Source organism: Pipistrellus kuhlii, unplaced genomic scaffold (genome assembly GCF_014108245.1).
Source record: "Pipistrellus kuhlii isolate mPipKuh1 unplaced genomic scaffold, mPipKuh1.p scaffold_m20_p_9, whole genome shotgun sequence".
NCBI classification, from domain to species: domain Eukaryota; kingdom Metazoa; phylum Chordata; class Mammalia; order Chiroptera; family Vespertilionidae; genus Pipistrellus; species Pipistrellus kuhlii.
Window position 1 is genome coordinate 63,540,283 of NW_023425595.1, and position 12,285 is coordinate 63,552,567.

At 38.1% G+C, this 12,285-nt stretch overlaps 1 protein-coding gene and 2 pseudogenes across 4 annotated transcripts in view; all 3 read right to left on the reverse strand.

Moving 5' to 3' along the window:
* The window catches only part of SIK2 (salt inducible kinase 2), a 114,307-nt gene that overhangs the window by 71,474 nt on the left and 30,548 nt on the right, over window positions 1-12,285 (reverse strand). The window lies entirely within an intron of this gene.
* LOC118713848 lies at window positions 1,937-2,080 on the reverse strand (annotated as a pseudogene).
* Window positions 6,089-6,203, reverse strand: LOC118713880 (annotated as a pseudogene).

Sequence of the window (12,285 nt, forward strand, 5' to 3'; positions counted from 1 at the left end):
CACCCCTACAGGTAAGGTATTTTTCCTCTGGCTTTTTAAAGATTTTTCATTATCTTTGCTTTTCTGCCATTTGAACACACTATGCCTCTGTACCGTTTTTAGGGACCATTTATCCTGCTTGGTGTTCCTTGAGCTTCCTGGATCTGTCCGTGGTTTGGGGTATGACATAATTTGGGGAAATTTTTCAGTTATTATTACTTCAAATATAGCTTCCATTCCTTTCTTCCTTCTCCTCCTTCCCCATCACACATTATACCTTTTGTTGTTTCAGTTTTTGAACATTCTGTTCCATTCTTTCCACATTTTTTCTCTTTGGTTTTCAGTTTGAGAAGTTTCTATCAACATATCCTCAGAGATTCTTTCCTTAGCCATGTCCAGTATACTAGTAAGTCCAATGAAGGAAAGTATTTTTCATTTTTGTTAGTGTTTTTGATCTCTTCCTTAGATGCCTTCTTAGAATTTCCAGATCTGCTTATATTATTCATTTGTTCTTACATGTTGTCTACTTTTTCCATTAGAGTCCTTAGTACATAGTTGGTTTAGGCTTCCACTTTGATAATCCTAACATCCCTGTCTTATTTGAATCTGGTTCTGATGCTTGATCTCTTTCTTCAAACTGTGTTTTGTGTCTTTTAATATGCCTTGTAATTTTTTGTTGAAAGCTGGTCATGATGTACTGGGTAAAGGAACTCTGGTAAATCACCTTTAGTGGTATGGTGAGGAGATGTGGGAGAAAGGGAAGCATTTAGCTCTAAAATTCAAAAAAGTGTGCAGCCACAACCCTCTGCAGTTTTTAACTCTCAGACCCATCCACTCTGTGCCTCCCACAACTTTTCATTCAGGTTTCCCCATCCCAGTACTGGTTCCTGCAGAGGTTTCTGCCTGTGGGCTCCTGCTCTGTAAGATGTGATTCTCTGCATTTGCTTGTCCACCTTTCCAATTTGGGGGGCAGAAGTTTGCCCCCTGACTGCTGATGCTTTTGTTTGTTCAGCTTTTTATTTGTTGTTAGGATGAGGTGAGACTTCCAAGCTCCTGATGTGCCAGACCAAAAACCAGAAAAAATATTTCAAATGTATAAATTTCAAAACTGTTTCCTCTCTCCCAGAAAGCACTCTGAAGCCCTGAGCCAACGAGGGAAAAGGAAAAAATAAGGTAAGGTGATGAGCAGCCTAAGAGTTCGTCTGTTGCAATCATACCTATTAGAATCACTCACAATACTTAGGCCATTGTGAGCAGGGAAATGAAAGGCAGCTTATGGCATCCTGACAGTGATCCCATTTCTCTAATGAGAGAGAGAGAGAGAGAGAGAGAGAGAGAGAGAGAGAGAGAGAGAGAGAGAGAGAGAGAGAGAGAGAGAATATGAATGTGTGTAGGGAATGTTTCAAAGAACTGTCAGAAGTAACAGCAAAAAAAACCCCCACAAAAAACAAAAAACAAAACAACAACAACACAAAAAACCCTAGAATCTTATCTCACTTTCTCCCACATTCCTGTCTACCCAGCACCAGTTTATGCTGCCTCAACCTTTTACAGTGTTAAAAAATAGCTGTAAAACATCATTTCCAAGACTTTCAAAGAAGTTTCACAGAAAAACAGAGGACAAGGTTATGCAGAACTAGCTCAAACACTTTAAAAGCAAGTAAAAGAAGAAAAACTTCGATTTTATTTCTTATGAATTTTGCATTACAGAAGGTGGAAGGCAGAAGGCATAAATGTGGTGTTTGCCTGGTACTGGCCTGGGGTTTTCCTCTGATTCCTCCTTAGGGAGGGTGGGGGTGGAATTGCAAAATGGATAGATCACAGGCTCTGGAGTTAAAATGTCCAGGTTCCAAATCCAGTACCTCCACTTATTAGCTATACGAACTTGGGCAAGCTACTTTTCTGTGCTTAAATCTTCACAGCTGTAAAACAATGAAAGCTGTTTTCTTTTTTTTCTTCATGTGCCTCAGCCATGAAACAGCTCTGGCCACCAACAGAGACATCAAGCTAGGATAAACTAAGGACTGTACATCTGCTTTGCTCCTGATTGATATAAGAGCAACACCACCAATCAGCTGTCCCTTGCCCATTGCCAGGGGGTTAAAGCTATTTTTCTATGAAGGTGAAATAACTAGGGTTACACACTTAAAATAAAACCTGGCACATGGAAACATCAAGAGAAATACTTGTCAATTCTTAACTCCAAAATTTATCTGGCTACCTATCACCTTCATCACTACTTCCCAAGCCCAAGTCACCATCATTTCTTGTCTGGAACTTGGCAGTAGTCTTAACTAGTCTCTTGTTTCAACTCTATTCCAGTCTATTGTTCAGACAGAAGTCAGAGTAATACCTTAAAAACTATGCCACTCCTCTGCTCAAAACTCTCCAATGGCTTCCAGTTTCATTCAGGATAAAATTCAAAGTCCTTACCATGGTTGGTTCAGCCTTACCTGACCTCACCCATCCCTGTACCCTCCATATCACCCTTTCCCCATTGCCTACCATCTTCTACCTTACTCTCATCCTGCCACACTGGTTTCCTACTTTGAAGTTTTTGCATTGCTCTTCCCTCTGTCTAGTTATTCTCACTGCTTTCTCATCTAATTCAGGTCTCTCTTCACGTGTCCCCTCCTCAGAAAGGCCTCCTTCTAACTACTGCCCAGAGACTGTGCCTTGCCTTTTTTCTGTTTATTTTTCTTTTTAGCACTCTTTGCCACTTGTCATTATATATATTTGTTTATATACTGTACTATTTCTTCCTCTATTAGGATGTAAATACACTCCATTTGAACAAAGATTTTAATGTTTGTTTTAAATGAGATGGCATTTGAGTAGGATCTAGAACAATGCTTAGCATATAGTAGTGGCTCTGGATCTAGAACAATGCTTAGCATATAGTGGCTCAATATATATTATATTTATTGAATTAGTGAATAAATATTCACTATTATTCAACCTGTGACATTTCTTTTAAAAAAATATATTTTATTAATTTTTTACAGAGAGGAAAGGAGAGGGGATAGAAAGTTAGAAACATCGATGAGAGAGGAACATCGATCAGCTGCCTCCTGCACACCCCCCACTGGGGAAGTGCCTGTAACCAAGGTACATGCCCTTGACTGGAATCGAACCCGGGTCCTTGAGTCCACAGGCCAACACTCTATCCACTGAGCCAAACTGGTTCTGGCTGTGACATTTTCCTTATAACAAATTATCCCAACAGCTTCCAAAAAGGATTTTATGCTTCCAATCTCTCTGTCCCCAATTCATCTACATACCACAAGATTAGTCTTACTAAAACACTGCTTATTCCTCTGCTTAAGAACACCCCTCAAAGATGTCCTATACATAGCAAAAAGGTATTCAAGTCCAGCATTAGGTTTTGAAATCCTTTGTGGGCACACTTTTACTTTTCATTTGTTCTTATGCTTTTGGAAAAGAATGAGAGGGCTTGACACTTTCTCTCTGCAACTTCTCTCCCATCTGATGCCCCTTTCTTCCATTCTCTCCTCCCCCACCCTAACTGAGTTCAGCTAATATTACCCCACATTAGTCCTGAGTACATTTCATTTGGTTTACTGTAATACCTGTCAAGTTAATCACCATGGCTCCAGGATCTCCCAATTTCAATACAAATTAATCTTTCTAAAATAGAACTCTGAATATGTCATTCCTGTACTCAAAAATTCTCAATAGCTCTTCCATGTTTATAGCATTAAGCCCATATTAACTCTTAGCTTAGTTATCATACAGAATAGCTTTAGCCCATCTTTTATGCCTTTACTATCTCTTCCTATTATTATCTCCTCCTACTAGCCACTGTTCCTCCCGATTTGCTTCAGTCAAGCTGAACTGCTCTGTTCTCCATATAAACCTCATAATTTTTCTAATTCTGTACTTGAGCTCATGCTGTTACCTTCATCGGCAACTAAACTCTCTTCCACCCTTGTAGGCAGAACAAAGGAGTAATAGATTTTTAGAAATATCAGCATTTTCTAATTAATAAAATCAGTATGTGAATGGATCAGAGTAAATATATACTAAATCATTTTAAGAACTACAAAGTCGGTTATACTTTACCAAAACAGAAAGATAGAATGCAGCCAAAATTGGGAGTTTATCAACAAGATCAGCAGCAATCCTAGTTCTATACAAAGGTACCAGTCAGAGACCAGATCAATAGGTCCTTCAAGTTCCTACTCAAATGCCATCTCATTTAAGAAAATCCCGCCTAGCTCTTTAAGCTTTGTCACTGTTATATGTCACTGTTAATATTGTCCACATTGCCTTGAACAGAGGCTTTCTAAGAACTTAAAACAATGAGGAATAGTCAGTGATTAGTGATCCTAAAATTACCAGTGGAACACTTTGGTACTGGGACTAAAATGGAATCAAATCTATTTTCTAATATGATTCTTAGGTATAAATCTATTGCCATAGCACAATATTAAAAATTCACCTTTCATTTAAAATGACTCATAATTGGGTTTTTATATGGATAGAACCTACAAATAGAGTATAAAGTGACAAAATGGTACAACCAAGTAAAGACATAAATACAGAAAAAGGCTGGTAAACAATATCTATTTTAGCTAAACAAGCTGACTATGGCCAAATACTGTTTGAATAACAATAACTCAAATCTTGGAGCATTCTATACTGCAAAGTGTAAAAATCTGCAACATAGATCATGTAATAATCATGGATTTCAAGAAGCAAATGAAAAAAAATGCTTAGCAGAGAAAAAGAAATCAGCTACTCCAATCCTGACATTTTCTTTTTGGGTGTTTTTTGTTCTTCCAGAAGGATATGCCCTATCATTAGAGCTTCTGAGTTTTTTCTTCCCTTTAAACATGTTTAGCTTGTACAAAAAAACACTGAAATAACAGGACAGAAATACCTTTAACAGGAAATAATAAGATCATTGTTATGGAGCAAAAAATATTTATTAACATTTTATCATAGTCATGTTTTACTTAAACAAGCTTTATTTTTACTTTCCCACAGTTTTTTGTTTCAATTTCTTAACAATGGATCCCATCTTATAGTTGACCACAGAATTCTAAAACACACATACAGGTGCCAAAAAATAGCTAATCAATAAAAATAAGTAAAGCAAGTGAAATCAGGTGTACAATCTACATAGCTTACTTACAAATTGCAGGTAACATGGAAAGGGAGGAAAGACAGATCTGACAAAAGAAAAAGATAACTCGTTTTCCAGAAACATTGCAGCTTGCCCCACAGTGATCCTAAAATTACCAGTGGAACACTTTGGTACTGGGACTAAAATGGAATCAAATCTATTTTCTAATATGATTCTTAGGTATAAATCTGTTGCTAAAACTGACTATTCCTCATTGTTTTAAGTTCTTAGAAAGCCTCTGTTCAAGGCAATGTGGACATTAATGTTTGCATCCAAACTGATCTCCATCCTGAGAGGAAGGCAAGCCTTCATTAAACCACAGTATTAGGAGCCTTTTCCAGAAAATGCCAATATCCTTTCTTATTGCCCTTCTTGTTAGATTTCCTTTTCTCTTGCAATTGGAACAATTCTTCTAGTGCAGAGGAAGGATGGTACCAGGGCCGAGGGACAAGTTTCTAAGTATTTCTGAGTTGAGGACCAACAGAAAGCTGCTTTCCTAACTGGATAGTTCCCAGAACGATTCAAGAAATGACAGCATTCAAATTCGAGCCTGAAGTTATTTTTATATGTACTGTGACAGAAGGATCTCCGAATAAGTTGTCTTTTCAGAATTGAAGTAGGTAACAATATCTTTTCTTATGGCCTCTGTTGGTTTTCTGTCTGTCCTGCTTGCTCTTGGGGTGGTGCTCAGGTGGAGGGGAAGGGAGCTGGGCCCAGGCCTGAGGTCAAGTTTCTGAGCACTCTATCAGCAGCGCTGAGCAGCAGGGAAGAGAGGCTGCCATGTCTTCCTGGCAGTTTGCTTCTTGGGGCAGCTGGAAAGACTCAAGATTTGAGGCTGTGTGGAACTTCAATGGTTGGTTCATGGGAGCAAATCACAGCTTAAGTTGGGTTGTGGATCTAGATGGGAAGGTGGTGCTCAAGGCTCTCAAATTGCTAAAAGTTAGCCCAGAAAGAACTCCAGCCCAGTTTGGGCCTTCTAAGAGTTTTAAATGAAAAAGTGAAATATATATTTAATTAGCAATAATTGCGCCTTGGATAAACCTCATTGGCTATGATACTGCCACTGTGCAAAGCTAAAGTGAGCTATTTTGACATTTATTAAAGGTCTGTATGTACTAGAGACAAGGCTAATGGATGGGAACACAACTATGAGTAAAGAGAATATCCAGTCTCAAAGACACTGAAGGAATGTTTATGAAGGAAAATGTTTCAGCACTATGATACACAGGTGTGAACAGGTGTTAATGGAACAGGGTAAGTTAGCACTCAACTCTGTTCAATCTACTGGGAATTTCCTTCTTTTCTAAGGCCCTGTCCTTATCTTTAATTTATACTCAAAGTCCTCTATATTACAACCCATGTTTCCCAGTATTACCAATACTTCCAGTCCATATGAACTATTCACACTTCCATGATTTCATATGCATCATTCCTACCATGTTTCCCCGAAAATAAGACCTACTTACAGGTTTCCTTCTGAGTGAAATATAAGGCATCCCTTGAAAATAAGGCCCCCCCCCAGGTTCTGTCTCAGAATGCTATTGCTAAACATGAGAGATTTGGTCCTCTGATTCTGAAAGAAACGGAGTCACAAGAAATTCACCAGGAAATTCAGGAATTGGATTGTTATGATGATGTTCCAGAAGATGATGACATGATTGTCATTGAATAAATGAGTAAATTCTTGATACTGTAGGATTCACAGTTTGTCTGGTTTGTGTTGACAACTACCGTACTACCGTACCGTATACAGGTAATAAATTTCCTTTATTTTCATTTAACAATAAATATGTACTGTATTCTTCTTCATGGAAAAATAAGACATCCCCTGAAAATAAGACCTAGCGCATCTTTGGGAGCAAAAATTAATATAAGACACTGTCTTATTTTCGGGGAAACAAGGTATATGTCACTGCTTGAACGAGCTGTAGCATGGTTAAATACAATAGGTGCTAGAACACTGGGATTGACAAACTACATAGCATATCAACCCTAAAATGTGTAGCTTGACAGAATTAGGGAAGAGTAAAAAAGAATTCACTTTGCTGTCTGACAATTAAGAACAAAAACACTGACAGGAAAATATAACCTAAAATCCAGGAGAAAGATAATAATAACAGACTCAGAAATGACATATGATAGAATTATTAGGTGTACCGGTTAACAATGCGGATTTTTTTTCAATAGATGGAGTCACACATATGGTGATATATATGCGATTTGATATGTATGCTATTTTGTTGTATTGATGGCAAGCTTCAAAACTTCATGTCAAAATTTCTGAAGATGTTAACATCAAAGATATTTTTACGCTTAAAAATGTCGAGTTTTGTGCCAAAAAAATTCATTACTTTATTTTGAAGAAAAGTGCTGCTGAATACTTTGGGAGGTTTATGGTGAACGTGCCACATCTCAAGATACTTGTGAATGCTGGTTTAAATGATTTAAAAGTGATGATTTTGATGTGAAAGTCAAAGAACGTCCAGGTCAACCGAAAAAGTTTGAAAACCAACTATTACAAGCATTATTGGATGAAGATGCGTGCCAAATACAAAACAACTTGCAGAAAGATTAAACGTTGTTCAGCAATTTCCAATTGTTTACAAGCAATGGAAAAGATTTTAAAGGAAGGAAAATGGGTGCCACATCAACTGAATGAAAGACAAATGGAAAACCGAAAAGTCATCAGTAAAATGTTGCTTCAACGGCACGAAAGAAAGTCTTTTTTGCATCAAATTGTGACTGGCGATGAAAAATGGATTTATTTTGAGAATCCCATATGTTTTGGGAAAAAGACAACGCTCTGCATTTGGTGGAAACAGAAAGGTGTGATGTATGATGAGCTTCTAAAACCAGGTGAAATCATTAATACTGATTGCTACCAACAACAAATAATCAATTTGAACCACGCTTTGAAGGTGAAACGACCAGAATGTGCCAGAAGACATGGCAAAATAATTTTGCTTCATGATGACGCACCACCACATACTTCAAAACCAGTTAAAGACACATTAAAAGATCTTGACTGGGAAGCATTAACACACCTGCAATATTCACCAGACCTCGCTCCTTCAGATTACCACTTGTTCTGATGGATGGCACATGCATTTTCTGAGCAGCACTTCAAAACATATGAACAAGTGGAAAATTGGGTCTCTGAATGGTTTGCCTCAAAACAAGAAAGTTCTATTGGGACAGTATCCACAAATTACCTGAAAGTTGGGGGAAATGGGTAGCTAGTGACAAACATTATTTTGAATGAAGCATATTTGATGTTTCTCTTGAAATTATCATTTTTAAAAATATATATATTTTTATTGATATTTTACAGAGAGGAAGAGAGAGGGACAGAGAATTAGAAACATCAATGAGAGAAAATCATCGATTAGCTGCCTCTTGCACACCCCCTACCGGGGATGTGCCCACAACCAAGGTACATGCCCTTGACCAGAATCGAACCCAGGACCTTTCAGTCCGCAGGCTAACGCTCTATCCACTGAGCCAAACCGGTCTCTCGGCTATCATGTTCTTTTTTATTACAAAATCTGCATTATTTATTTATTTATTTATTTATTTATTTAAAATACATTTTTATTGATATTGTACAGAGAGGAAAGGAGAGAGATAGTTAGAAACATCGATGAGAGAGAGTCATCGATCAGCTGCCTCTTGCACACCCCCTACTGGGGATGTGCCCACAACCAAGGTACATGCCCTTGACCGGAATCGAACCCGGGACCTTTCAGTCCCCAAGTCGACACTCTATCCATTGAGCCAAACCGGTTTTGGCACAAAATCTGCATTATTAACCGATCGAGGGGTCATTGTTCCTGTACTGGATACACCTAGTACAATAGTATCAGACAATGACACTGAAAGAGTTAATATAACTATGTTCAAGTACTTAAAGAAAAATATAGTGATAAGAAAAAAAAAAAGAACATATAAAAATGTATACATTTAGTATCTTCACCCAATGTGGGAATTTATCATATCTAAGAACACCTAAAAAATAAAGAATAGAAAATTGGAAAAAGAATAATTTAAGAATTTGGAAACAAACAAAAAAATCTAACTATTAAAATACACACCTCAAATGGCTCAAGAACACTGAAGCCTCAGTAATGAAAATGGCCTTGAATCAATGTAATTAACTAGTAGAATTCCACAAAGACTCAGGAACTGTTGGCACAAGGAACTTTGAAAGTTTGGTGTGAGTGAAGCTAAAACAAGGGTGATCTGTTGAAGATGTGTTAAGGAGCAATTCAATCCCTAGATCTCATCTCTCATTCTGTGTAATTAGAGAAATGAGACGTACACTCCAGAAGAAATACCCTAACTTAGGGTAGTACTCCAGAAGAAATCTACAGGCTTAGTCTCTTGGGAGAGTAAAACACAGGGTTTCTGGACTTAAGGACCCTAGGCACAATTGAAGACAGGTACAGCACATGGAAAACAAGGGGATTAGGTAAACATGCATGCTGGATACTGACATTCCTCAGCTTTCCTTCCCCAAGAGGCCAAAACTATGGCAACCAGGCTTTTACCTTCTGGGGAGAAGACTGGAAGAATCTTCTCCTGGGATTCTACCAACTCAAAATAAAGGTACAAACGTAGAGAATCTCCAGTAAAAGAACAGTCAGACTACTCTTACAGTAACACTTATAGCTGACAAATCCCATCTACTGGCTCTTGGTTTCTTGCTGTTAACTAGGAATTGATAACCAAATATACCCAGTAATCTAAATTTCTAAAGAAATCTCTTAACATAAAATTTATAGATCAAAACATACACATTAACAGAAAAGAATCAACTTGGAGAAAAAAGAGTCTATAAAAAGAGAAAATATAACAAAATTATTGTTGTTCTCAGAGAGCTAAGACATTGTAAAATCATTAAATAAAAAATAATTTTTATTGAGGAAAGAACGAAGATGGGGGTATATGGAAATGCTGATACTCACTGCTTCCCACAACCACATCAAAATTACAACTGAAATATAGAACAACCATCATTCAGAATCACCTGAAGGCTGGCTAAATGGAAGTCTAAAACTAGAGAAATAAAGAATAAAACGCATTGAGACAGGTAGGAGGGGCAGAGGCACGGAACTGGCTGGTCCAATACCCACATGTGGTATATTTTTAAAACAGAGAGATATTTCCATTGCAGAGGCCTCCTCTGAGAAGCAAGTGGTCCCAGCCCTACACCAAACCTCCTGGCCCAGAGCTGGGAAGAGAAGTCTCCATAACTTTAGGCTGTAAAAACCAGCATGGATTGTGGCTAAGTCACATGGAGATTGTTGGGGATCTAGGCACACGGACTTACTCAGATTTGATCCTTCTGAGCTCCTGCAGTAGCATTGGGGGAACCAGAAACATACTGGAAGGAACTGGATTGTCTGGCATCAGGGCAGGAACTCAGAGACAGCTTTCTCCCAGATGGAAGTGCTTAGAGGGGTCATTGTTCCTGTATTGGGACCTCCCCCGTACCAGAGCTGACTGGAAGCCATATCTGAGTTTTTATGATCATGGCTCATACTGTTCACTCCACCCTGGATTCCCTGGGACCCCAACCCTACCCAAGCTGTTTGTAGCAGCATTTCCATATGAATGACCTGTCTTGGCTCAGGCTTCAGACTTTCCTAAAATCTCTCAAACAAGCAGCAGCTGGTATCAGCATGCCCCATACTTATGATCCGGCACTAGCAGCAGCCTGCCTTGCTGCACAGCTTGGCCTCACCTGGGTATTTACAAGCTCAGTACAAATAGCAGCCATCTAGAGATTGCTTGGTAGCTCCTGTCGGGTAGCCCCAGACAGTGGCTGATTTTGCACCTACTGGGAAGTCCAGAGCCAGTGCACCTGGTGGACAGCTTCAGACAATACAAGATTACAACTCTATACATCCACAAGTGACACGCTCAAGGAAATTAGCGAGAACATCAACGACATGAAAAAGAACCAGTCATAAATTAAACATACACTAACTGAAATAAAGAATAATTTACAGGGAGTCAACAGTAGAGTAGAGGATGCCAATAATTCTCTACTATTTGGAATATGAGAAAGCAAAAAGCACCCAATGAGAAGAGAAAAAAGATCCAAAAATATAAAGATAGTGTTAGGAGCCTCTGGGACAACTTCAAGTGAACCAACATTTGCATCATGGGGTGCCAGAGGGAGAAGAGAGAGAGCAAGATACTGAAAACCTACTTGAAGAAATAATGACAGAAATCTTTCCCTGAAAGAAATAGACTTACAAGTCCAAGAAGCACAGAGAGTCCAAAATAAAGAGGAACCCAAAGAAGTACATACCAAGACACATCATAATTAAAATGGCAAGTGTTAATAGAGAATCTTAAAAGCAGCAAGAGAAAAGCAGTTCAAGGGAGTGCCCATATGACTGTCAGCTGATTTCTCAACAGAAACTTTGCAGGCCAGAAGGGAGTGGCACGAAATATTCAAAGTGATGAATAGCGAGGACCTACAACCAAGATTAATCTACCCAGCAAAGCTCTCATTTAGAATTGAAGGTCAGATAAAGAGCTTCACAGACAAGAAAAAGCTAAAGGAGTTAATCACCACAAACCAGTATTACATGAAATGTTGAAGGGTATTCTTTAAAAGAAAGAAGAAGAGGAAGAAGAAGAAGTAAAAGAAGAAGAAATATGAACAATAAAATAGCAATAAATACATATCTATCAATAATTGTATCTAAAAATCAAAATAAATGAATAAGGAATCTAATGAGCAAAATAAACTGATGAATAAAATAGAATCAGAGGCATGGAAACATGGAACAGACTGACGAATTTCAGAGAAAGGGGGGTTAGGGAGAGATTAATCCAAAATCTTATATGCATATATGCATTACCTATGGGCACAGACAATAGGGTGAAGGCTTGGGGTGGGACAGGAACCGGATAGAGGGGGCCATAGGAATAAAAAAGGGGACACCTATAAAACACTCAAAAATAAAAATTTAAAAAGAAGATTGTTGTTTTTACCTGAAACCATATGATCCTATTAACCAATATCACCAATAACTTTAATTAAAGGATGACTGTTATTTCAAAAGAACCAGGGAACAAAATTAACTTGTAGATATTAAAAATATGACAGCAAAAGAAAAGTTGAAGAAAAATGGTGAAATCCA